At 39.3% G+C, this 27,911-nt stretch overlaps 1 long non-coding RNA gene across 1 annotated transcript in view; it reads left to right on the top strand.

The window, feature by feature from the left end:
* Nucleotides 1-1,444: 1,444 nt before the first annotated feature.
* The window catches only part of LOC119474117, a 59,141-nt gene continuing 32,674 nt past the window's right edge, over nt 1,445-27,911 (top strand). The window contains exon 1 of the long non-coding RNA XR_005203410.1: nt 1,445-2,034. This is a non-coding gene — a long non-coding RNA (uncharacterized LOC119474117). The remainder of the gene's footprint in view (nt 2,035-27,911) is intronic.

Consider the following 27,911-nt stretch of genomic DNA (forward strand, 5'->3'; position numbering starts at 1 on the left):
TTCTTCCTTGTTGGCCCCGTCAGGAGGGATAAGAAATCACTGCTTCAGCCACTGTGACTTCCTTCCCAGGTCCAGCTAATTCCCACTGACACTGGTTCAGCCTCACTCCGCAGAGAACAGTGCTCCTCCAGTTTATGTCATCTGTCTCCCCCTTTTTTGGGAGCTGTGTTTAGCCACTTTGTCATTGAACAACACAATGAGAGCCTTTTAACTTCTGTCTCTGGAAACATCCTGTCCTCCTCGCAATCATTCTGTGCAGAACCAAATTAATCTTCTTTAAATAGTGATTTCATTTTTAAAAACTCTCCGACTTAAAAATTTCTAAATGGTGGGACATTTGTCATGGCAGGGGTAGCAATAAGCAAATGTATGTTCCCTGGCTCAAGGCCTAGGTCACTAATTGATCAAGATACTCTTTCCAGCTCAATGCAGATGAAGCTTTAGAATCCTTTCCCACAGCTGGCACTCCAATCGATTAGAATTGGCATGGAAGATAGATCTTATTTATTACCCTTAGCCTACAAAGTTATTTCCAAAAGTTAGGCTTTTGACAGTGCTCTATTTCTGAATGTTTTTTGTGTGTTTCAAACCTTGTTTGTTAGTATATGCAGGCCTATTTCTTCAAATAGACCATACGTTCTTCATTCTGGTTTTCTTTTTGCCTTCGATGTCTAGGTTCTGCTCACAGAGTTGTTTATAGGCGTCCTTGGTCAAAGAGGAGATGATGAAGGTGCTGAGGGCTGAGCCAGTGGCAGAAGAAAAGAAGACCAGAAGGAAAGTCTAAGCTCTCATCAAGAAAGGCAGTAAAAGGCTGTGAGCAGAAAACTGGTACCAGGTGTGAGATCCAGGGAGCAAGGCAAGGTCAGCAAATGGAAGAGCCTGAGCTCAGGAGCCAGAAGGATGGGAAGCAAGTGGGGTTGCAGAGTGCAAGTTGGGACAAGGCAAATTGTTCAGACTTCAGTGTTTCCTGGCACTCTCAGACCTGCCTCTGTGCAGGATCAGTCATTAAAACAGAACTCTGCATGTAATATGCACTCACACATGAATAAGCAAAAACATAAATCAAAGTAATACCATCTAACCCTATGTTGAAATGCCGTATTTAACATCCATTTCTAGTTTCCCTCAGTCTTCCATACCCAAGTTCATACAAAAATATTGGCCTAGCAACTTTCCTTTAAATTACTGGTGTTTCTCTAAATGTCTTTAATATTGTATTTAAACCAGAGTGGAAAAGATAACTCTTGGTAAGTGCAGTAATAATAAAACACACCATTTAAAAGGTGGCAGATGGAAACCAGAAAGACTCCATCCCGGGGTGTTTGCAGATTAGATCCACATGAAGCCTTAGCTCCCTCTCTGCTCCTGCTAAGTCTAAGGAATGCAAATTTTGCCTTTGCAAAAATTCACATCATGCTCCTAGCAAGAAAGCAGGTGACAACCTCAGCAGCTCTGCTTTGGTTTGTTTTTCTCCGTGGCGGGAACATGTGCCCCTGAGTGGGCACTGTTTGTGGAATCAGTAGGAAAGCAAATGCAAAGGCAGGGAGATAAAGGTGAGTCAGGAAGGAGAAAGCGGCACTTGGGGGCAGAACAAAACACCAAAAAAGCCAGGTGATGGAAACAAGGCAAACCATCATTAGCCCAAGTTAACAGAAGCAAGTTGACTCATGCAGCCGTGGGAAAAGCTAAGGTTGTTTGCATGGACATGGTGAGTCATCTAATGTGTAAGTCAAGCTACCAGCTATAATTAATCTTGTACATGGAAACAAATTCGGGTATTTTGAACATGAGCTAATGAGATTGACCTGGAGAATCATGCAGCTCTAATAGCTGAGTAGGCAAATCAAGGATAAAGGCAAAAGCTGGGGGTGCCCTTGGGGAGTCCCTTTCTTTGTGGCCTGTGCATTTGCCTGTGTGGTGCTCTCTGTGGGATGCAGGCTGAGCTGGATGAGATTTGCCCCACCCACACTGCCCTCAAGTTCCTCCTTATTTATAGTACTATTCCAGGAGGATGTCTTCTGGAGTACAAGTACTGTAAGCGATGTTTATGGCCCCTTCCATTTTACAGTGGACTTCCATACTGGTTGTGGAATTTAGCATGCTAGGATAACCAAATGTTAGTTGTTGTTGTTCAGATTGGTAGTGGTTATTTGTTGGGTTTTGGCAGGCCAGTGTCCATTCCACAGTCCCTTACTAATAGTGCCTAGTCCACTCTGGGGATTTGCCTCTTCCCTTGGAGACGGTCTGGTAGGACTCTGATCAAGGTGCGCTGCTCTCCCTCCGTCAAGGAGCAGGCACTGAGGATCCGTGGGCTCCTTCCCTGCACTTTCATCCTCTACCAGAAAGACAGCCTGAAAAAGAGTAGACCCGTTTTGACCAGGAGTAGCTCCCAGAAAAGAAAGCTGGGTGTTCCTGACACCATAAAGATCCATAAGGTTAGCCTGGTGCAAAGCCCGGTGCTCCAGTCCTTTCTGACTTTGGTCTCTGAGTCTACTGTTTTTGCTGTCCTGTAACCTTCCAAAAATCTCCCTTTTAGCTTAAGTCAGCAAGAAAGAGTTGGGTTCCATTACTTGCAACCAAAGAACCCTAACTGCTACAGATTCATGTACTCAAAGTTTCCACTACAGACGTTCAAGGGAATGAAGACTATTGGTAAATCCAGTAAGCTGATTACGTGAATATTGATTAAGAAAACTTCTACATATTTTATAAGGGTTATTACTCAATATCATATCTTGTCTTCCTTATATATCCCTGCCTTGCAGTCTCTCTTCTGATTAATTTGTTGTTTATTTCAACTCTTTTATCAAACATTCCCCAAGGTATAGTAAATGGGCAATTATTACCTGAAATCCTGACTATCCACAATATCTTTCACCCTGACAGATCTTATGGGAGTAGAAGGGGGTGGTACTTTGATTTTTTGAAATAATATATAAGGTGTATGTATTTGACTATCAATCTATAAAAAGATAGATAATCATTTGTGGAAAACAAAAATATAGTAAAATATCCAAAACTAATGAGAGAAAAGGATTAATAATATTGTATTTTATTGAATCAAAGACCATATCAATTGTTGGAAACACAACTATTTAATGTACCACTAAGAGGAAAAAACATACTACCAATGAACTTATGGCAAACCATCTGCTCTGATCTAAATTTTTGTTTATCCCAAAATTATATGTTAGATTCTTATGCCCAATGCGATAGTATTAGGAGGTAGAGCCTTTGGGAGGTGATTAGGTCAGGAGGGCAGCATCCCCCTGAGATTAGTGTCCTTATAAAAGAGATTGCACGTCCCCTTTCTTTCGGCTTCTTCTGCCATGTGTGGCTGCTGTCTGTGACGAGGCGGGCCCTCACTCTGAATCTGCCAGTGCCTCGATCTGGGCTCCCAGCCTCCGAAACTGTGAGATATAAATTGCTTTTGTTTATAAGCCACCCTATTGTATTTTGTTACAGTAGATTAAACAGACTAAGATGCCATCCCAGCTTCAGAGACTTTGCAAAAAGGCCAAAAAAATATGTTTTAAAGTGATGAAATTTGGTATTAAAACTGATAACTCAATGTATGGAGTTCTAACTAAATGGCAGACCCTGTTCTAACAGTTTTACATGTATTAATTTATTTAATCCTACAATCTAATGAAGCAGTATGCTATACAAGTAATATCCATATTTAGCTAAACAAATGGCTTAGAATTAATGTAAATTCAAAGTGGGCTTATTAAAAGTTTTATTTGAACTGACAAATTTTAATAATTTAAATTGTGTGAAAAAGCAGTGCTCTGATGTTTTCTTTTTTCTTTTCTTTTCTTTTTTAGACAGAGTCTTACTCTGCCTCCCAGGCTGAAGTGCAGTGGCACCATCTTGGCTCACTGCAGCCTCCACCTCCTGGGCTCAAGCAATTCTCATGCCTCAGACTCTGGAGTAGCTGGGACTACAGGCACCCACCACCACACCTGGCTAACTTTTGTATTTTAGCAGAGACAAGCTTTTGTCATGTCAGCCAGGCTGGTCTCAAACTCCTGGCTTCAAGTGATCTGCCGCCTCAGCCTCCCACTGGGATTACAGGTGTGAGCCACGGCACCCAGCCTTGATGTTTTCTTTTATGAAATCAATATCTAAAATTGTAACCTTGTTTTTTACTGAAATATTCATTCTTAGTTTTATTTCAGTCCTTAAAACTTAAAAACAAAATGCCATTGCTTCTAAGCTTTGTTTTATAAATCTTAAAAGGCCCCTGGGCCAAAAGCAATCATTATGTTGCTTCATTCCCTAGCTCTAGTCTAGATTGTGTAAGTTGACAATGTTATTCAGCATTTTGCTGAAGATACTTTGTAGAATACTGGTGATGTTCTGTTGTAACTTGAATAAATCCCAGGGCCCCGGGTGGCCAGTCTCAACAGGGTTAGCATTCAAAGAAACAGTTCAGTAGCCAAGTGTGATCACGCTCTTTCTCAAAGAATATTAAAGGAGATACAATCCATAATTCCTAACTTCATTTCTTAAATTTTTCTTTTCCTCACTCTTCCCCTTATATAATTGTCTCACATCTCAAAGCTTTCTCAACACCTCTCTTCCCCCATTTTTTGCACTCAGCTCTGCACCAAATTATCTTGGACACCCTCTACACTTGTGGGATCTTCTGTTTTCTTCCCCTTCCCCTTTCTTTTCATCATTTTAACTTACTTTCAAGAAAGCCCTGACCCTGTCTGATGACAATCCCTCATTCCAGATACTCTGAATCTTCCACCTCTGATTAGTTGGGGATGCATAGTGAGGACCATGAGATAAATATCAAATTGAGGGAGAGGTGATGAATGAACAAGGTTAGACGTTTTCATTGAGGATACAGGTCAAGAAAGAGGCGAACCATTTGTTCATACATTAATGATATTTTTTCTCTTTAAGAAAATGTTCTGTAGTCATTTATACTGATGAATACTAGGTGCCTTTTGAAAATTTGCTGTCACCTTAGTATATCAAAGGCTCTGAGAAATCTTGCAGTCAAGAGTCTTAATTATCTTTGTTTTATCCAGTATTTCTCAAACACGTTTCAAAATGATCTTTTTCATCTCCTTTCCCCACTTCACACACATAAGTACCCATGGAAGATGATTAAGGTAAAGTGGTCTTAAATAATAAAATATGTAACAAAAACAATTGAAGGTATGTTGGTAACATACACATAGCTCGGTTGGATGGATGTTTCAGTGAGGACAACAGTAGTTCGAACACAGTCTGCATGTTTCACATAACCTGGAAAGCAGTGCCGTCTTGCCCTTTGTCTTGCAGTTGGGATGTGAGATAACTCAGGCAGAATAGCAGCTACCAACTGAGTCTGTCTGGCCAGCAGTTACACAGATCCAGTTGCCCAACTGGCCCTGAATAACAGGAATGCTTGGATTTGATTTGTCAAGATGGTTTGTGTTATTACCTCCGTGGTATATTGATATACCTTGGGCAGTGGCCAGTCCTGTAAGTTAATGATGCCTATTAGCCCATCAGCTGTTACATGAGTTTACTGTCAGTGGGTGTGGAGGGTATGATTATTTGTAGATGGACTTGTCCACAGCTAGAGGTAATATGTACCTGGGTGTCTGAGCAAGTTTTCACGTGGGATCATCTGGAAAAGATTGGAAAACAGCACCTGAAACCATTAGAGGCTCACGCCTCTGATCCCAGCACTTTAGGAGGCCAAGGCCAGAGGATCACCTGAGGTCAGGAGTTCGAGACCAGCCTGTCCAAAGTGGTAAAACCCCATCTCTACTAAAAATTAAATATAAAAATTAGCCGAGCATGGTGACGGGTGCCTGTAATTTCAGCTACTCGGGAGGCTGAGGCAGGAGAATGTGAAGCCACATGTGCTCAGTTTGGCATGCAAAACCTTGCACAGTAGATTCAGTAGTGGAGGCAACAGATGGTGAATAACTTGCAGACTGGTAAAGTTTTAGCTGGACCTGATAATACTGAGAATTTTCCTATAGAAATATACAGAAGATTCAGTATTAACAATAAAAAACCAGACAGTAGATAAACAGATTTTAGGCAATCTAAGAAGCAAATTTAAGTACTCTGGCATTTTTTTTTCTGCCTATTTTACTTTGGACTATTGACATTTGGAGCATTGCTAAATGCCAAGACTCAAAATCACATCATTGCTAGGGACTTAGAATTTGTTTGAGATTTGCACCACCTCAACATAAATGGCTGGTTTCACTAACATTCCACCTGAAATTTTGTATATTTCTTTGATCATCTTAAAGAAACATGTATCCACAAACTTGCTCAGCTTAAGAGAAGAATTGGAAAAGACTTAGATGCCCTAAAATAGGGAATTATTATATTACACTCACATATGGTAACCATCAGTGCTGTTCACCAAATATTTCCAATTCTCCTCCTGGACACATAGTAAGATTTCGTTTCTTTCCCACCTTAGGTTAAGTGAGGCCATGTGACTCACTTTAGCTAAGGAAATGTGAAAGGATGTACATTGTGACATCTAGGCAGAAACTTTAAGAACCAATATATAATTTTTTTTCCTCATGGTCAGTTTTTCTTCTACCTGGGTCCTGGAGTGAAAACATTGTGACAACAGAGCTAAACCCTAACTGATCTGCAAGTGACACATGGAGGGAGCAAGAAATTAAAAACTGTTTGATGTCACTGAGATTTTAGGGTTGTTTGTTAACTACAGCTTAACCCAGCCCATTCTGGCTGATAGGCTGCAATGGGACACTAAACAGTTCATGAAAATCACACAGTAGCAAAATGTTAGATGACAAAAGAAACCTACAAATTATATATCAGTTAAAATTGCAAGTTTTAAACAAATATTAGTCATTGAAAAATACATATGAAATGGAGTTTCCTGGGATAGACTGGCTCTTCAGCACTCTGAAGCTGAAAATAATTCAATGAAAGCATGTGTCTTTGGCAAGTATCCATCTATATATGGATAAGCAAAATATGGTGCATACATGCAGTAGAATAGTATTCAGACTTAGAAAAGAAAATCTGACATGTTACAACATATAAGGACATTACATTAAGTGAAATAAGCCAGTCACAAAACGATAAATATTGTATAATTCCACTTATATGGCCAGGCATGGTGGCTCATGCCTCGAATCCCAGCACTGTACGAGGCTGAAGCCAGCGGATCACTTGAGGTCAGGAGTTTGGGACCAGCCCGGCCAGCATGGTGAAACCCTGTCTGGCATGGTGGCAGGTGCCTGTAATCCCAGCTACTCAGGAGGCTGAGGCAGGAGAATCACTTGAACCCGGGAGGCAGAGGTTGCAGTGACCTGAGATCGTGCCACTGCAATCCAGCCTGGGCGACAGAGTGAGACTCCATCTCAAAAAACAAAAATTCCACTTGTATGAGGCATAAGTGTAGTCAGAACCATAGAGACAAAAAGTAGAATGGTGAGTGTCAGGGACTGGGGGAAAGGAAAATGGATAGTTGGTGTTTAATGGGTGTAGAGTTTCAGTTTTACAAGATGTGAAGAGGAAAACAAATCATTCCCTTTTACTGGGCTTGGGAGAGGGGTTTGGGTCTCTCCTTCATGAAATGGAGAAGCCTAATGATTCCTGGTGTTGAAGAGTAAGCTCACCCTGGCCTCAGAGGTCAGTGGGTGGCTGGGTGGGAGCCAGCCTCAACCTGTGATTCTGAGAATAGTGTGGGGGCGGAGGCCCTTGGGCCCTGAAGGTTTGCTGTAAGATCACTGACGTGAAGCAGATTGATTAATAGGAGAAAAGGCATACACGTTTATTTCACATGTATACATGGGAGTCTTCAGAATGAAGACCCAAAGATACAAGGGAAATTGTCCATTTTTATGCTTAGGTTCAACAAAGCGTGGACAGCCATGTGGAAACATGATTGGACAGAAAGGGTCTGCTCTAATGCTAACAGAGTGAGCGGGGAGGCCCCGCAAGGCCTGTCTGAACTCAAGTTCTTCTTGGTCTCCCTGTGTAGCATTCCTTCCTCCTGGGTATGGGGACTTTTGCCCTCTCAGAATGGGGACTCTCTCTGGAATGGGGGTCTTCTGACCTACAGTCAGACAAGGTAGGTCAGATCATTTCTTTCCTGTCCATTTTTATATGGAATATTTTTAGGTTTTATGGCTGGCTTTCAGGAAACGGGGTTCTGGTTTCTATGCCTCGTCTTGGGGGAAGAGGCATTCTAGTTTTTATGGCCAGCCTTGGGTTGCAGGGAGAATGGAACTGCAAGACCGGAGGGCAGGCGAAGGTCAGAGAAAAACTTGCTTCTGTGGCTGCTCTGAGGCCTTCACTTCGGGGCACTGTTTTTTGAACCCCAACATTAGCCACTTGGTCTGGGAGCTGGAGGGCCTGTGCGGCCATTTAATGGGAAGAGCCAGGGAAAGAGTGTGTCCCTTCCCAAGGCTCTCATGGATGTATGAGCGCCCGTCAACAGCAAAGGGTGGCTGACTGCAACAGAGCCAGCAAGAGTGGATTCAGTCTCAGAGAAAACATTGGAGGCCCCCAGCCAGGGTCCTCCCTCAAAGCATTACAACTCAGAGCTGCTGGGGATAATACAGACAACGTCAGCCTCCATCCAGTGTGTGCTCCTTTCTCTCCCTCTAGAGGACAGTTCTCGCTCTCAAAGTGCCCTCGGTGTGTCATCACGATAAAAAGGCAGGAGACAAGCTAACCCTTGATCCCAGCGGCACCATGCCTTGCTTTCACTCTCCCTGAAGATAAAAGATGGCAAGTAAGGAAAGCTCCCCCCAGGGAGTTTTCTCGGACAGCATAGCAGTCCCAATAGGGTAAAGGAGAAAATAATTATCTGGAAAGGTTGCAATTAATAGCGTCAGGTTTAACCTTTGTACTGATATGGGAAGCTAGGGCACTAATTCACCACTAAGACCTAGTGCTCTCTGTATGACAAGGCTTGTGTCTTTTCATGTGGAAGTCAGTGCTTATTACATCCAATGCCTGAGTTCACAGAGGACAGAGTTCCTTCTAAGGCAGCCTGCCTAGGACACCAGAAATTAAGCAGGGGTCTGTGGCTCCGTTGTCTGGCTGTGACCAAATTTGTTCTTTCTGCCTTGCCTGTTAGTGAACCTATTGCCAGACTGAGATGTAAATGCCATTTCTGGTGTACATTAAGAAGATGTGAAATAATTAGCTCAAAGCCGTGGTTATGGAGCAAAATATTAAAAATGTAAGTTAGAAAATCCTTGTGATTACAATGTCCATGTGAATGGTGAGGGTAGGGAGTCTGTCGCGTCTTATGTGTGTGCACGAGGGAGGTGTATTTGTGTTGAATAAGTACGCATAAAGAGTGCATTAGCAGTAGATCCGAGAACTTATGGATAGGGGTGGGAGTGGAAATCCACGTTTTAACAACATGTTTTCCTTCTTCATAGTCAAGTGACGTTTTCTCAAACATCTGTTCTGTGAGCAAAGCAGTGAGGGACATACATCAATGCTAAGGGCTTGGGAGAGGAATTCTGGAGGAACACTACCCACTTAATTTAGCTCAGCTCTATGAAAGATGACAGGGTTTGGGACTATTCCTGGCCACTTCCGAGATTCTGTGAAAACTGGAAGTAAAGTCATTAAGTAAAATGGGCATTTATGCTTTTGGTAATTTGCCTTGAGTCAGAAAGTCTAGACACTCCCCTGGGAATGGGGGCGGAATGTGGGTCGTGGCTATGAGCTTCAGGACTTTGGAAACAGAAAAGGCAAAGACCTGGAAGGTCCTGAGGCAAATGGGCTCAACAGATCTTTTTTCTGTTTTTTGAGTCAGAGTCTCACTCTGTCACCCAGGCTGGAGTACAGTGGCATGATCTTGGCTCACTGGAATCACCACCTCTCAGATTCAAGCGATTCTCATGCCTCAGCCTCCTAAATAGCTGGGTTTACAGGCACGCACCACCACATCCAGCTAATTACTGTATTTTTAGTAGAGACGGGATTTCACCATGTTACCAGGCTGGTCTCGAACTCCTGAGCTCAGGCTAACCATCTGCCTCAGCCTCCCAAAGTGCTGGGATTGCAGGCGTGAGCCACCACACCCAGCTGAGAGTTCTTGATGAAGGCACATAAAGCAAAATGAAAGCCCACTGCTCTGGTGTTTAGACACAAGCCAGGCCTCACCCGACTTGGAGACAGGCAGCCCCACTCAACAGGAGAGTTACGACCTCAGCCAAATCTGGGGACCACCAATGTCCTACCAGGGCAACCTGAGAATATAATCTCTCTGGGTCTCAGTTCCTTCCCCTCTTAAATAGGTACAACCATTGTAACAACTGAAATAGCTAACACTGACGAAGAACTTCCTGTGTATCAGGCTCTGTAATAAATACTACATTCATGGACTCTTCTTGACAATCCTATAATGTAGTATTATTATATTTCACTGATTCTAAGATGTTCTTTTTTATATTTTAACATTCTCTGTTATCAGGATGAATAATTATTAAGAAAGCATATAAGTCATGGTTAATTTTTTTTTCTAAGAGACACAGGCTTGCTATGTTGCCCAGGCTGGTCTTAAACTCCTGGTCTCAAGTGATTTCCCCGTATCAGCTTCCCAAAATGCTGGGATTACAGGTATGAGTCACCACACCTAGCCAGTCATGATTAAATTTATACTTTTAAATCTTTTTAAGTGATATATAAATTGATGGTGTGTTAGATTCAGTGAGGAAACTGAGGCAGAGATATGAAAACTGAGGCACAGGTAGGTTGAATAACTTGCCTAAGTTCACGCAGTTAGAAAATGGTAGAATGAGAGTTTGAACCCATGCTGTTTCTAGAGTTGACTTTCTTCTAAGGTGCTAAACTTCCTGGTCCCTCCACTTACTAGCTGTGTGATCTTGGGCAAATTCTTAACCTCTCTGTGCCTCTGGGGTTTTTTCACCTGTGAAACGGTGATAATATTAATAGTAACTGCTGGCCGGGCGCGGTGGCGCACACCTGTAATCCCAGCATTTTGGGAGGCTGAGGCAGGCAGATCACCTGAGGGCAGGAGTTCGAGACCAGCCTGGCCAATATGGTGAAACCCCATCTCTACTAAAAATACAAAAAATTAGCCGGGCATGGTGGCGGGTGCCTGTAATCCCAGCTACTCTGGAGGCTGAGGCAAGAGAATCGCTTGAACCCAGGGGGCAGAGATTGCAGTGAGTCAAGATTGCGCCACTGCATTCCAGCCTGGGCCAACAAGAGCAAAACTCCATCTCAATAATAATAATAATAGTCAGTGCCTCATAGGATTGTCATGAAGGTTAAACAAATTTATATATGTAAAGTTCTGAAAATAGTGCCTAACATATGGCAAGTATTCAACAAACTTTAGCTACAACTGCTTTTTATTATTCTAAAGAGAAAACCAGCATCAATTGATATGAATAGACAACTGGAAAAAGGAAGGCTGTGACTAGCAAAAGGAGGATGTGTTCATCTCTGTGTCCCCAAAATCATCTTGGCCCCAGGATAGGTATGCTTACCATACTTTGGGAAATGCTTTTTTGTTCTATCTCTCCAAAATTGAGAGATCAAGTAAAAGTGAGATGGGACACATGGCTGAGAGGGAGTGGCTGTGATAGGTGAGGAGGGAGGGACAAGCAGAAGGATGAGGTGGGGCAACGGAGCTAGGGCTGCCCTGGGTTTGCTTAGGACTTGAGAACAGCATGGTGCTTATGCTGGGGTGGCCATAGCAGTTGGAAGGAGCTATGCTGAGTGAAATGAAAGAGAATTTCAATCTGCAGGTTGCAATTCATTAGTAAGTTATGGGATGAATTTGGTGGGTCACAATCAGTATCTTTAGAAATACAGGAGAAGAGGCCAGGCATGGTGGCTCACACCTGTAATCCCAGCACTTTAGGAGGCTGAGGCAGGCCTGAGCCTCTGAGGTCAGGAGTTTGAGAATAGCCTGGCCAACATGGTGAAACTCCGTCTCTACTAAAAATATTTTTAAAAATTAGCCAGGAGTGGTGGTGCACACTTGTAATCTCAGCTGCTTAGGAGGCTGAGGCACCAGAATCACTTGAACCTGGGAGGCAGAGCCTGCAGTGAGCTGAGATTAGGCCACTGCACTCCAGCCTAGGTAATAGAACGAGACCCTCTCTCAAAAAAAACAAACGACAAAAACAGAAAAATACAGGAGAAGACAAGGGAAGGCAGGGGAATGCAGGGGAAAGCAAGATAAGTATCAGAGCATATCATATGTAATAACAATACACATTGTTGTATTGAACTTGTATCTCAGTTAGAAGTGTATAGATGTGCATAATGGGTTGGGATGTAAAAGGTGTTTCCATGGGTCTCAGTGCAGAAGTTTAGAAGCCACTGGACTAAAGCAAAGATGAGATTCGGTGTTGCCAGAAAAATAAATGTACAGTATAAATTTAAAGTAATATGTTTTATATTAACAACCAAGGACCCCTGTTTCCACATGAATATAACTTTCTAGAAGCATTCAGGGACCCTGACACACTGTATGACATCTGTAAAACAATATCCCTTTCTGCACCTCTTGGCCTTCGGGAAGCTACTCACCCCACGCCACCCCTCAACCCTCCCCAGATCCTGGGCTGACTTTGACTTTGCCTTTCCTTGGCTCAGCCAATTTGCCTTAGACCCAGTTCCTGTCCCTCCCTCCCACATCTTTCCAGAGGTCCAGTGTCCAGGATCAGGATGAGGACCAGCTTTTGTTGATCCACACACAGCCTGGGACTCCACACATGAACCTAGTCACCTCAGGAGACTGAGCTTTTGTGTTTTATTTAAGTGTTCTTGAAATACACATAACAAAGAATGACAGTGAACTGGAGAAGTAACACTCCCCAGTAGTGAAGCAACGCAAACTCATGTGGGACCTGAGTCTGAACAGGCTCCAAATCAAGGGTTGGGTGATGGATCCTACGGCTCAGATGGGAACCAGCAAAACAGCTCTGAAAGAATAAGTCTAGCTTCATTTATACCAAAAAGTAAAGAGAGACAAGCATTAAATCTGAATCAAGTTAACATTGTTTAAAAATGTACACATGTGGCCGGTCACGGTGGCTCACACCTGTAATCCCAGCACTGTGGGAGGCCGAGGTGGGTGAATCATCTGAGGTCAGGAGTTCAAGATTAGCCTGGCCAACATGGTGAAACCTCATCTCTACTAAAAATACAAAAATTAGCCACGCATGCTGGCGCACACCTGTAATCCCAGCTACTTGGGAGGCTGAGGCAGGAGAATTACTTGAACCCAGGAGGTAGAGGTTGCAGTGAGCCAAGATTGCACCACTGTACCTCACCCTGGGTGACACAGCAAGACTCTGTCTCAAAAAAAAAAACAAAAAAACCCACATGCAAGTATCAGAATAACGGGATTAAAATGCCTGCCAAAAATCTGGGAAGCTCTTTCTCTGACAATACAGAACAGGGCCAAGTCCAAACGGTATGAAGCAACTCTCAAACAGATGCCTGGCACAGGACCAGCCATTGCTTCCTTTCTAATGTCTATACCCATCAAGCCACATGAACATGTGTATTTTCTAAATTATTTTTAACTTGTAGGTAAAACAGTAACTAGAAATCATCAGTTAGCATCATAGGGAGGCCCCCAGAAGAAAAAGGAGTCAAATCTTATTAACATATAAAAATGGAGGTAATAAGCCTGTTTTACAAAAGGTGAATGAGACATTAGCAGACTCGTAATAATTCATTAAAATTATCTCAAGGTTAAAAAAAAGACAAAACCTGGGCATCATTGAGGGTAATAAACACTTCACATGCAAGAATTCCCGTAATGAAGGCATTTAAAACACAGCTACTATATTTGTAAACTTTTGTTGTTTGCGATTCAGGTACGTATATCTTACTATTCAGTGGCTTCTTTTTGGTCACTATTACATAAGTAAGATTTTTCATTAACCATTTATTCTTCTTATTAATATGAAACAGAAAAAAATTAAGATTCTAGGAAATATCCCTTGCTTTTAATTCATTTTTAAACTGATTTTTATATCAGCTTTCCAAATTTCCCAGGATTTATAGAAACCTAGCTATTGAATAAATTGAGACATGAATGTATTACCTCTTTAGTCTTGTAGAAATCCAGATAGAAGTTGGCAGCAGGCAGGAGAAGAGGCTGGCCAAATCCTTGGGGTCTAAAAGGGCTAAATAGCAAACTGGTCTTATCCTGAGTCTCCAAACCCAGGACCTGAGCTTAGAGGAGGCCCAGTTTCTTCACAGCCATTCCTCAAAAGCATTCCTGGAATTCCTCACTTGTAAGATCCTTTAGGGCCTGTGCACATTCTCTGGGATTTTCTTAGAAGTAGCCAACCTTCATTCTTTTCAAAATGGCCAGAAGTCAGTTGGATTTAGATCCAGTGAATCAGGTCAAATGCATTAAAATAAACTGTGACTTTGAAGTGACAAGTCTGTCTTTCTCATCTAGTTCATAAACAGACCCTGTAGGAATAAACACATCAGTTCCTTAAGGGACATGGAAAATGGTGTGGTTGGTGGGGGATAACTAACAAAATTACTAATCTTAATGGCATACAGCCAGGATTAGAGCTAATAAAGTTGACACCAGCTTCTCAAAGCTTGACTTTAATGTTTAACAACAAGGAAAAAAATAATGATAAGGAATAAAGTCTATCTCCTCTAATAAGACCTGGGTTCCAGGACAATCAAAAATTCTAAGGAGAAGAACTGAGAGCCAGAAAGATCTCTCAGAAAGGTTTCCTTCTGTAGGTAATTCCTCTTCCCCCTCAAGATTGAAAAATAACCAACCTAAATTGGGGATGGGCAATGGAAAAATTTCAGCACTTTCTTTGTTGTTGCAAGTTACATGTGTAATATCAAAAAATAGAAAATAAAGAAGAAAATAAAGCCACTTGCAAGCCTGGTATCAAGAGATAAACCCTGTTAATATGTTTGAGAGTATCTCCTTCAAAACGCTGATCTATAATGTTGGTGTAATTCTATATTTATTTACATATGTACATATAAGTAGATGTACACACATAAAATATATTTTATGGCATGCTATGGATGTTTTTTAATAACTTTGTTTTCTGTTAATAAAATGAATATTTTACATGTCAACAATATATACTTATTTTATCATTTTAGATGGCTACTTCACAGCATTTTTATGAATAGATCATAATTTATTTCATCAAAGTCTAATTTTGAACATTTTTTAAGTATTTACCATTTATGAATAATGCTGAGGTATCTCTACTCAGGCATACAGCTGTAAGCATTTGTTCAATTTCTTCCTCCCCATGGCGAAAGAAAGTCTCCTCGTTATGTTCTGAATATTTGTGTCCCTCCAAAATTCATATACTGAAACCTAATCTGCAGGTGACAGTATCAGGAGGTGGGGCTTTTGGGAAATGATTAGGTCAGGAAGGTGGAGCCTCACGATTGGAATTAGCAACTGTATAAAAAGAGACAGCATGTGAGGACACAGCAAAAAGAGCTGCCTATGTGGCAGTAAACAGGCCCTCACCAGACTCTGCTGGCACCTTGGTCTTACACTTCTCAGCCTCCAGAATGGTGAGAACTAAACTTTTATTGTTTATATGCTACCCAGTGTTTTGTTACCGCAGCCCAAATGGAGTAAGGCACTCCTGATATAAATCAAACATTTAAAATTGTAAAATAGGAAGTCCTAGCCAGAGCAATTAGGCAAGAAATCAAAGGCAACCAAATAGGAAAAGAAGGAGTGAAACGATCCCTCTTTGCTGATAATACGATTCTATACCTAGAAAACACTAAAGACTCTGCCAACAGGCCCTGGAACTGATAAATGACTTCAATAAAGTTTCAATGTACAAAAAGCAGTAGCATTTCTCTCCACCAATAACATTCAAGCTGAGAACCAAAACAAGAATGCAATCCCATTTACAATAACCACACACACATAAAATATACCTAGGAATACATCTAACCAAGAAGGTAAAAGATCTCTATCTTGAGAACTGCAAAACACTGCTGAAAGAAATCAGATAACACAAGTAAATGGAAAGGTACTTTCCATGCTCATGGATTGGAAGAATCAATATTGTTAAAAAGACCATATTGCTCAAAGCAATCTACAGATTCAATGTTATTCCTATCAAACCAACATTATTTTTCACAGAACTAAAAAAAAAAATCCAAAATTTATATGGAGCTAAAAAAGAGCCTGAATAGCCAAAGCAATCCTAAGCAAAAGGAACAAAGCTGGAAGCATCACATTACCTGACTTCAAACTACAGTAATATAAAGCTACAGTAACCAAAACAGCATGGCACTGATACAAAAACAGACACACGGACCAATGGAATAGACTAAAGAACCCAGAAATAAAGCCACACACCTACAGCCATCTGGTTTTTGACATCAACAAAAATAAGCAATAAGGAAAGCACTCATCATTCAATAAATGGTGCTGGGATAACAGGCTAGCCATATGCAGAAGAATGAAACGATCCTACATTTCATTGTGTACAAAAATTAATTCAAGATGGATTAGAGATTTATATGTAAGACTTCAAACTATAAGAATCCTAGAAAAAAACCTAGGAAACACCATTCTGGACATCAGCCTTAAGGAAATAATTTATGACTATGTCCTCAAAAGCAATTGCAACAAAAACAAAGATTGACAAGTGGGACCTGATTAAAATAAAGAGCTTCTGCATAGCAAAAAGAAACTATTGACAGAGTAAACAGAGAACCTACAGAATTGGAAAAAATATTCACAAACTAGGCACCTGATAAAGGTCTAATGTTCAAAATCTATAAGAAACTTAAGCAAAAACACATAACTCCATTAAAAATGGACAAAAGACATAAACAGATAATTTCTCAAAAGAAGACATACAAGCAGCCAACAAACATATGAAAAATGCTCAATATCACTAATCATCAGATAAATGCAAATCAAAACCACAATGAGATACCATCTCACACCAGTTAGAATGGCTATTATTACAAAGTCAGTTCGTAACAGATTCTGGAGGGCTGTGAAGAAAAGGAAACACTTATATGTTATTGGTTGGAGTGTAAAGGGAATGCTTATACACTGTTGGTGGGAATGTAAATTAGTTCACCACGGTGGAAAACAGTTTGGAGATTTCTCCAAGAAACTAAAAACAGAATTACCATTTGATCCAGCAATCCCATTTCTGGGTATATATGTAAAGAAAAATAAATTGTTCTACCAAAAAGACACATGCACCTGTATGTTCATTGCAGCACTATTCACAATAGCAAAGACATGGAATCAACTTAGGTGCCCATCAATGATGGATTAGATAAAGGAAGTGTGATATATACATACCATGGAATACTATGCAGCCATAAAAAAGAAACAAATAATGTCCTTTGCAGGAACATGGATGCAGCTGGAGGCCATTATCCTAAGCAAAGTAATACATTTTCCTATGCAGAGTAATACAGTAAGCAAACCAAATACCACATGTTCTTACTTAAAAGTGGGAGCTAAACATTGGATACTCATGGTCATAAAGACGTCAGCAAAATAAACTAGGGACTATTGTGGGGAGGGGGAAGGGAGAAAAGGGTTGAAAAACTAATTATTGAATACTATGCTCAGTATCTGGATGAAGGATCATTTGTACCCCAAAACTCAACATCATGTAATACACTCAGGTAATAAACCTGTACATGTACCCCCTAAATCTAAAATAAAAATTGAAATTAAAAAATAGCAAAATAATCAATACATTAAGGAAAAATATAAAAGCCACCTTTCTGAGAAAACAACTAACATATCAGTGACCATTCTTCCATGTAGCTCTTTATGCATTATGTACACATAGGTATAATATATGTGTATGTGTGCACACGTGTGCATTTATGTGTGTTTATATACACACGTGAGGTTTAAGGGGGGCATTTTTAAAGGGATTGGTGATATATAATTCTCTGTTTCTTAACAATATACAATGGAAATTCCTTGAGGCCAGGTAGTATAGGTAATTAATTTTTAATTTTTGCATAAAATTCAACTGTATGCATTATCATTCAGCTATTCTTTTATTAATGGAGATTTGATTTGTTATCAGCTTTTTGTTACTAAAACACACACACACACACACACACACACACACACACACACACACACACATACACACACACAGTTATAATACTGAGGCTTTTATTTCTATAGTAGAGAGTCCCAGGAATGAGATTCTGGTTTGAACTCCATGTGCATTTAAATTTTCAGTAGAGATCTTGAATTGCTTTTTCACATTTCTACCAGTGATATATGAAAGTGCCATTGCCCCAACTCCCATCTCTGCTAATAATAGGTGCTATTACACTTTGATTTTTGCCACTCTGATGGCTATGATCACGGTAATTTTCATTTCTATTTCTCTGCCTATTGGAGAAGATTGAACGTTTTATCACACTTGCTCTTCTGTCAATTGCCCATTCATATCCCCAACATATTTTGCTATTGGGTTATCTTTATCTTATTAAATTGTGACAGAGCTTTTTTTATATATATAGGTACAATTTTTTTCTATCATTTGAATTTATAATATTTTTCCCAGCTTGTTTACCCAGTGATTTTGTTTTTGGTATCTCTTGCACTACAAATAATACCTTGAAATTTTATGAAGGTTAGGTTTATCACCTGCCTTTGTTTAAAAGATTTCTTTAATTCTTAAGAATACAGACAATTACCTAATTTTTTTTCTAAAATGGTTATTATTTATTTTTTACTTTCAAGTCTTAAATTCATTAGAAATTTATTTCATAATATAAACTAGGGGGCCCAAATTAATTTTCTTCCAAAAGCCTATCCAATTGTGATGAGATTATTAATTAAATTTCCCCACAATGAAATAATGAAATATCACCTTCCTGAGGTATTACACAATTCTGAGCTCTCTTTATTGTTATTTTTTACTGATTTGGGGGTAATCTTGTGCCTAAACTGTACTTTTTTTATTATCCTGGCTTTTAAATAGTTTTAATACTGCCTTCCTTTTTTTTTTTTTTTTTTTTTTTTGAGGCAGAGTCTCAATCCGTCGCTCAGGTTGGAGTGCAATGGTGTGATCTCAGCTTACTGCAACCTCCGCCTCCCGGGTTCAAGCAATTCTCCTGCCTCAGCCTCCTGAGTAGCTGGGATTACAGGTGCGCACCACCATGCCCACCTAATTTTTGTATTTTTAACAGAGATGGGTTTTCACCATGTTAGCCAGGCTAATACTATCATTCTTTAGTCATCAATTTGAGTATTTTATATGATTAAAATTGCCAGAGAGATTCTAAGGAAGTTGTGCTAAATTTGTATACTATTTTCAGGAGAACAGATCTATTTGAGAATAAGTATTACTTTTCAAGAACGTGGTATAAATTTCTAGTTGTTCAGATCCTATTTTTGTCTTCCAGCAGGATTTTATTTTTTACATGGGTCCTATTCCTTTCTCGTATAATTTATTACTATTTGATGATTTTTGTTTCTATTATGAATGGAATAGTTTCCTCATTTTCATTTGTATGTGGGCATGGCTCATATAGAAAAAGCTAATGATGCTATATCTTCATGTCTTATCTATCCAATCCATCGAATTCTTTTACTTCTACATATTTTTTACTAGTTTCTTGATGATATCAGGTAGAAAATTATATTGCCAGCAAAACGTTTCACCTCTTTCTTTCCATATTTATACTGTGCATATTATGTTTATTGCATTTACTAAAATATTTAGACAATGTTAAATAATCATAGTAATAGTATGATGTTGTGAAATACATATTTGGTCTCCATCCGTTTGCTAGCACACAGCTCCTAAAATCCTTGGAATCCTCAAAGTGAGAAAATGTCTTTTTGTATGCTAATAAGTTGACTGTTGCCTGACTGCCCCTAGATGGCTTCATGATGGGTGCTGGTCACCAGAAAGACCAGTGTAAAATTAGAGAGCTGGGACTTTTCAACCCTGCTCCTCAACTTCTGAGGAGGGTAGAGGAACTGAAGGTTAGGCTGATCACCAATGGCTAATGGTTGAATCAGTCATGCCTCCAATATGAAGCTCTTCCAAAAGCCCAGGAGGACAGAATTCAGCAGAGCTTCCATATAGTTAAACACATGGAGGTTCCTGGAGGATGGCTGTCCAGGGAAGGTGTGGAAGTTTCCCTGCCCTTCCCCACACCTCACCCTATGCATCTCTTTATCTTCATTATTTATTTTATCAAATAATAAAATACTATTTTTTGTCATTTTTTTAATAATAAACCAGTAAACCCAAGTGTTTCCCTCAGTTATGTGACCTGGCCTAGCAAATTAATTCCAACCCTAGAAGGAGGTCTCATGGGAACCCCAATTTACAGCCAGTTGATCAGACACACAGGTAAAACAACCATGGGCTTGCAATTGGCATCAGAGTGGGGTTCAGTCTTGTGGGTCTGAGTCCTCAACCTGTGTGATCAGATGCTATCTCCAGGTAAACCGTGTCAGAATTGAATTGAATTAGAGGACACCTAATTGGTGTCTGCTGCAGAATTGTTCACCTGTGTTCTGGTGTCAGAAGCAGGTTGTAAAAGTATAGTGGGAGAAATTGAGTTAGTTTTTTCTACAGTAGGCATTCCTGTCTTGTTTTTCATTTTACCAGAAATACCTACAACTACAGGAATATAAATGTATTAGTCACATATTGTTATGGAACTTCAGCTTTGCTGCAATAATGAACAACCCTAAAATATCAGATTCTTACAACAACAAAATTTTATTTTTTTGCTGACATTATGTACTGGCCACTAATAGGTTGTGGTTTTGTGCCAAGTGGTTTTCAGTCCGCATCTACTAAAGGTAGAGGATCCATCTGGGATCTGCTAGTCTGTGATAGAAGGAAGGAAAAGAACAATGACCAAAACCATGAGATGGTCATTAATGCCTCTGCTCAGAAGGGACATGCATTTCTTCTACTCACATTCTTTGGCCACAGCAAGTCACAAGCCAAGCCTAGTGTCAATGTTGTGGAAAAGAATAACTCAGAGAGAGAGAGAAGCAAATAACTGAAGACAAGATAATCTCACCCCCTGCCCCTCGCCAGCCGCCATGCTAAAAAATATTTGCTTTCCTCCCTTTTGGTCAAAAACTGAACTCACTCCTTCCCCAAGGAAGTCCCCTAAAAAGTCTCATCCAATTGTGAATGACAAAGCTATTCAAGAATTTTTTCTTAGTTCTTAAACCAAATTTGGATGTGGCTCCCCTTGATCTTGAAACCGAAAAGCTACAAAAAAGAATACTCCCAACACACAGTGGTAGAAAACAGGGACGAGCCAATTCATACTCCAATCAAAAAAGGAAAAGGATGAAAAGTACACAGAAGTCACTGATCCATAGCAATACGGAAATTCCTCAGAGGAAATGCAAGATCCTCAAATCCTGGGTGGCGGGGAATTTCTTGATTAGCCATTATCTTTGCCCCTTGCAAGTAGCTTTTTGTTTTGTTTTGTTTTCTATTTGAGAGGCTCTACTCTCTCAGAGGTCTTTCCATTTCTACTATCTCTCTTGATCATATTTTTAAAGGGCATTGGAGAATGTGCCCTCCTTTGGAGTTCAACACCTGTCTTTCTCCTCTTGCCCTTTGTCAGTAGTAGAAGTTTGAAAGTCTAAAAGTTGTTTCCAGCCTTGAGCAAACACTGACCACTCCAGGTTAGTGGCTCTTTTGGTGGCACAGGTTTCTCGAAGTGGTGCCCACTTTTCTCTCGATTTTGTTGGAAGTAACTTAAGCTTATACATTTCTGTAGGAAAATCATGAAACGGTCATTTTTTTTTTTTTTTTTTTTTTGCCCCTGAGCCATGTTTTCCAACTGAAAAGATTTGCTGAGTATCACCACCTTCATTAATTCTGAGTGTTTAACAGGAGATTTGATGACTATAGTCTTGATTTAGTTCTTGCCAGAAAGCTGTCTTATTGGTCCTTGTTGTTTGAAGCATTTCTCAATTTTATTTTATTTTGGTTGGAGATGATAAACAGTTCAGTTTTCCAGTTATACATGTAACCCAGGCAATTCTTTTCTGCGTTTATCTTCTCCTTTTAATAATTTATCAAACTAAGACAATAGCTACCAAGCCATAACTGTAACATTTTGTTTCCCAATTTCTTCCTAGAAATCCATCAGCTCATTCGACATGTTGTTTGACTTCTGAGATACCACCAGCAATAATTCTGAGGATGTTGTACCATTGGATAACATCAGCTTCCATCTATCATCTAATGACAATTTCCTTTCCATAACTGCCTGGCTCTGAGAGCCAATGCCCTGCATTTTAAGTTTTCTTTGTTGGTTGGTTTTTCTTTTGTTTGTTTGTTTGTTTTTGGTAGCACTCTACTTCTGGTGACAATTTTGTATTATGTAGCATTTACTATGATATGCTGTGGTAACGACCAATCTGAAAGCCTCAGTGGTTTATAGCAATCAAGTTTTATTTTTCAGTTACCTTACCTATTGGCTGTGGGTGAGCCGTGGTTCTGCTCTTGTGTTTTCTCATTCTCAGATCCAGGCTAAGTCCAGCTTTTCACTGAATTTGCCAATTACAAAGCAGAAAATAGCAACGGCCAATTTATGCACTGGCCAATTTATTCAATTGGCTTTTAAAACTTCAGCTCTAAAGTAACATATATCACTTCCCCCCATATTCACTGCGAAAGCAAATCAAATGGCCAAACCATGGCCCCATGATGTCAATGTGGCAGAGAAGTACAATATAATCCTCTCACAGCGAAGGCAATAAACAGTTGGGAACAATAGTATAATCTACCACAGCATTTCATCATTTAGAATATTTGCTATTGCTTTTTCATGCATAATCTTTATCATGAAGTGTGTGTGCATGTATATTTTAAAAGACAATTGCTGAGTTTATCCAAACTCTTCACAATATCTAATGACATGATAAAACAGTTGTCCACTTTTAACTTATTGATATAATATTTGTAATTTTTCCTATACTTAACTACTCTTCAATTTCTAAAATACACTATACTTAGTAACTGTGGATTTTTCTCTTGGTAACCCAGTGAATTCTATTTAATAAAGTATAAAATTTTTGCTTCTATATTCAATATATAGAAGCAATTTTTGCTTCATTTTTCTAGTATGATTGGTTGGTAATGTTCTTTTCTGGTTCAGTTTCAGTTTACTTATTAAATTATGGTAGATTCATATGAATTGGGAAATTTTTAATCTTTACTTGTATAAATTATAATTTACCAAAATTCTCTATTCTTAAAGCTAGCTACAACTCAGGTTTGAAATTACCTGATCCTGAGGACTCTAACATAATAGTGTATTAACTACCTATTCCAACCTTTTGGTGGCAAATGATCTCTTAAAATTTTCTACTCCCTGGGTCACTTTTGAGAACTTAACATTTATAAGAGAATCCTTTACTATAGGTTTTCAAATTTATTGTCAAAGAGTTGCACATACATTTTATTATAATATGTTTTATTTTGAGAGCTTGTTTGGAGGTTCAAGCAGGGAGCGCAGTTACTCATATACCCTTGACCAAAGTCCTTCTCTATCAGGGATGGTCATCCTCTTCGACTGAGCATGCAGCTTCAGGAGGGAATCACATGTAGTGGTGAGGGAGGAATGGGACACCTGCCTAGCCAGCCAGATAGCAACCCTGGGATCAGTGCATGACAGATGTCTCATGCAGATCACCCTCACATCCACCTTTTTTATTTTATATCTGTAATTATGTCTTTTTGTTCATTCCAATGGGTAAGTTTTTATACTTTTTTCATAATCACACCAGTGATTTACATATATATTTCATTGATCAAGAAGTAGGTTTTGAATTTAGTTCACCTTTTACTATTATTTTATTTTCTGATTCATTAATTTCAGCTCTTATCTTTAAAAATTTCATTTTTTGTTTATTTCCTTGTTCAAATTTTAATTTTTTAAGAAAAGTACTACCTTTTTGTAAATGTTTGACTTCTTAAATAGCAGAGAAAATTGTAACTATAAGTTTTTCTATGTCAGTCTTTCATGTCTTATGGTGTAAATGGACTCATTCATTATTTTCTATTTATAGAAATTTATAATATAAATTTTATCACTGCTACACACTATTTATCTTCAGACACATAAAGTTATGCTTCTATATTCTCTTTTTGGTTGATCTCATTCCACTGCTATGATTTAAGCTACCGCTTTTAAGCTGATGGTTTCCAAATTTTCCAGAAGCTACAGGCTCTGATAGCTACCTTGCCTCATGTATATAACCAGCTTGATATGCTTAAACTTGTCAACATTTTCCCAAATCATCAATAACTATATATTTTCCTCAATTACTTGTATCACTATGTAGCTAGTCACTCAAGTTAGAAACAGAATTCATCTTTCAACCCATATCCTACCAAACACCAAATCCCGATTACTTTATCTTCTGCATAAAGTTTACCTTCATGCAGTCTTCCCCATCTCTGCTGTTGCTGCCCCAGTTTTAATCCTCATCATTTATGCTAGATTATTTCAAAGGTGCAACTTTGATCAAAGACTTTTCCAACACAAACTCTACATAGCCTGCAAGGCTCTTCATATTCCCTACTGAAAAGAAAAGCAACTACCAACATTAATAAAAGTGTGAACCATTTAATGAGTTATTCTATTAATGTGTTTTGTATTAAAAAAGATACGGAGAGCACTGGGTAGAGAAAACATCTAACGTTTATTCTCTATCTACTGTGAGCCTAGTCTTGTGCTAGGGTTTTATCATCTTATCTCATTTAATATTATAATATGCTTGTGGGTTGGGCGGTTAGGAATGCTTTCAGCTGCAAGTATCAGAAAATCTCACAGATGGTAGTGCAAATTACAAAGACAGTTAATTCTCTCATGTTATAAAAGTCCAGAAAGTTGGTGTTTCCAGCTCAACCATGCCATCGAAGACTCCCAGACTCTATTTTTCCACTTTGCTATACTTAACACATTGGCTTTTCAACCTTGTGCCTGTTTCTTCACAGAAGCATGAGGGCTAATGAAGCTTTAGCTTTCACAGGGAAAAGAGAAAACAAGTGATGCTGGTGCACTCTCCTTCTGAGCCTGGCCCCTTGACAAGGAAGCAAAAGTTCATTCAGAAGCCTCCAACAGGTTTCTAGTTACATCTCAATAGCTAGACTGGGCCACCTGGATACTCCCAGTTGTATGGGAAATGAGAGAGTAAAGACTTAGGGTTTCCAGTCTGTATGGTAAATGGCAATCAGGGAGGGGGGAATGGGAGTGGCTACCAGATGAACCCAGGATAGAGACTTCACATCTGCAATTGTAGGCAAGGTCAAAGATGCCTAAAGGCCTGCTGCTGGTCATTGGTGAATCCTGGATTGGGAGTTAAGTTCTGTTTCCAAAATTAATGCTGTCTTCTCTATACCATTCCATCTTTCCAAATACTCTTTCTAGAATAGAATTTCAGATATTTAGACATGATTTGAGTGACATTTCTTGCCACTTGCTGGTTTCTCCAAAATCACACAACAATATGTTCTCAGACCTTGGAGAGAATTATGCTGGAAAGTTCTAAAGATGAAGCCTCCCTCCTACCACTTTGACAAAGTCACATGTAAGCTATGTTCCTTTGGTAAACTGAAACATTAGGGACTATACCAAACTTGTCTTAGATTGGCTTTGAAGTACAGAACTTAAAAAGAAACCACATTCAAAGTGTTTAAACTTGCATGGAATGCTTTCTCTGACCTTCAGATCCCCAATTGGGAATCCTTGCCAAATTTAATCTTTTAGTTGTGAATAAGCTTGTGAACACAGTCATCCTGAACTTTGGACATGTCACCTTGCCTAATGAATAGCTTGTAACTTAATTAATAGTGACAGTTAAACCTCCTCTAATATATTGGAGAAAAAAAATTAAAATACTCACTTTAGAGCGATTCATTTCAACACAGAATTCATAAGGAGAGAAAATCTGTATATGAAACTTTATATCTTTTGCTTTTTTTTCTCTTTGCTTTAATAAATGAGAATCCACATTTATTAAAGGTTCAAAGTTTTGCTGCTGTAAAGAGGACTTAAACCTTTTATTAGTTACTATGTGACAACTGTGACCTTACAATGAGATTATGATTTCGGGTCATAAGAAGTGGGGGAAGTATATATATAAACAGTAAAAACATAAATGTGCACTAATTCTGACTTCATTGGAAATCATTCTTTCCTACAGTAATTTTTAGTTCCACCTGCTGAAACTCATTTTTTATAAAAATGAAGCCATGTGCAACTTAATAGTCAAGGTTACACAAAAAGGGTCTCAAAAACATGTCATTAGTGAACAATTTTTTCTGCAAATCTCAAATCTTTTTCTTTGGAAGCTAACCAATCTCAACTATTAAAACGGACTAAAAAGACCTGCGTCCACCATCAAAGACTGGGAAATCAAGAACATTCACTCTTTTAGCACCATTAGGTTAAAAATTGCTATATTGTTTCCAGTCTCCCTAACAGTTTTAATGATGTCTTCATTTTTCTTTTAAATGTAGACAGCCAGTTTTCCTATGATAGGAGCATATTACTACTGGTGAAATAGGACATCTTGCATAGAAATGTTCAGCTTTGAACAAGGGACAGCAATTTCTTTACACAGTCTTCCCAAAAACACTGGAAAGACTTGCATTTCTGCTACTACATGAGTTTTCAGATTAAAAATGTTAGCAAAAACAATGATAACTTTCATATTTACAACAATATAGACATATATATGTAATTTTGTGACCCTCTGTCATTTATGTTCAGAGATAAAAGAAATACATCACAGAATCAAACCCTCAGCATTGCTCAAATTTAGTTTATGCTACAACAAGCGTTGCTATAGAAACATTAAATCCCCAGCGGCATTCCTGGAAGTTAAAGATCAGCCTGCAGACATGCTTCCAGATGCTGACTTGCTGGCTTGTTAAATAAAACTTGGCATTTATCGTATGGGAGATTTTATCTCGAAACATACTATGAGGACCACTGGGACATTGAGTGCAGTGCTCGTAATGGAAGAAGTTTATATAGTAAGATGGGGTCTCAGGAATTTAGATGTGGTGTCTACCAGCCTGATCATTTTCCTCTATCTCCATCAATATTCCCTTTAAAGAAGCAGCTCTAAAATAGGAAACCCCCTAAATGACCAGAGGATGGAAAATCAGTTTATTAATAAAAATTGTTCATCTGTGTTAAGCAGGTTAAGTCTTTCTGGATACCAGTGAGAAGATCACATTTTCCTATAGACACTTTGCGGCTTCTCTTTAAGAGCAATTTCCCCCTGGTAATTATACAGCAGTTTACTCTCAGAAAACAGACTGATTAATGAGGAAGCAGCTAAATGAGTTCTTTCAAATAATGTCTGAAAACGTTCTTGCTTCTGCTTTTGTAATCTGCCTCAAACTGACAGCTTTTTAAAAGAATCTCCTTAGTGAATGCATGACAATTACATTGGAACTCAAAGAATTACCACCAGCCTTAGTTTAAGAAGTCATTTTAAATCATAAGAGGAGTGCTCTATTCATTAAAAGGCCATCTGTCAGATGTTCTCCATCACTGACACCACCCACATCTCTACCTTCTTCTCTTCCTATTGTTTTAACCTCATTTCACTTTTTTGACTGTGTTGGAAGAAAATCAGCCTATCTTGGCCAGGTGTGGTGACTAATGCCTGTAATCCCAGCATTTTGGAAGGCCAAGGTGAGACGATCACGAGATCAGGAGTTTGCGGCTTCAGTGAGCTATGGTCACTCCACTGTATTCCCTAGGCAACAGAGTAAGACCCTGTAAGAAAGAACAAGAAAACAGGAAGAAGAAGTGGAGAGGAGGGAGCAGAAGGGAGGGGAGGGGAGAGGAGAGGAGGAAGAGGGAAGAGAGGTAGGGAGAGAGAGAGGGAGGGAGGGAGGGAG

Source organism: Cebus imitator, unplaced genomic scaffold (genome assembly GCF_001604975.1).
Source record: "Cebus imitator isolate Cc_AM_T3 unplaced genomic scaffold, Cebus_imitator-1.0 Scaffold212, whole genome shotgun sequence".
NCBI lineage: Eukaryota > Metazoa > Chordata > Mammalia > Primates > Cebidae > Cebus > Cebus imitator.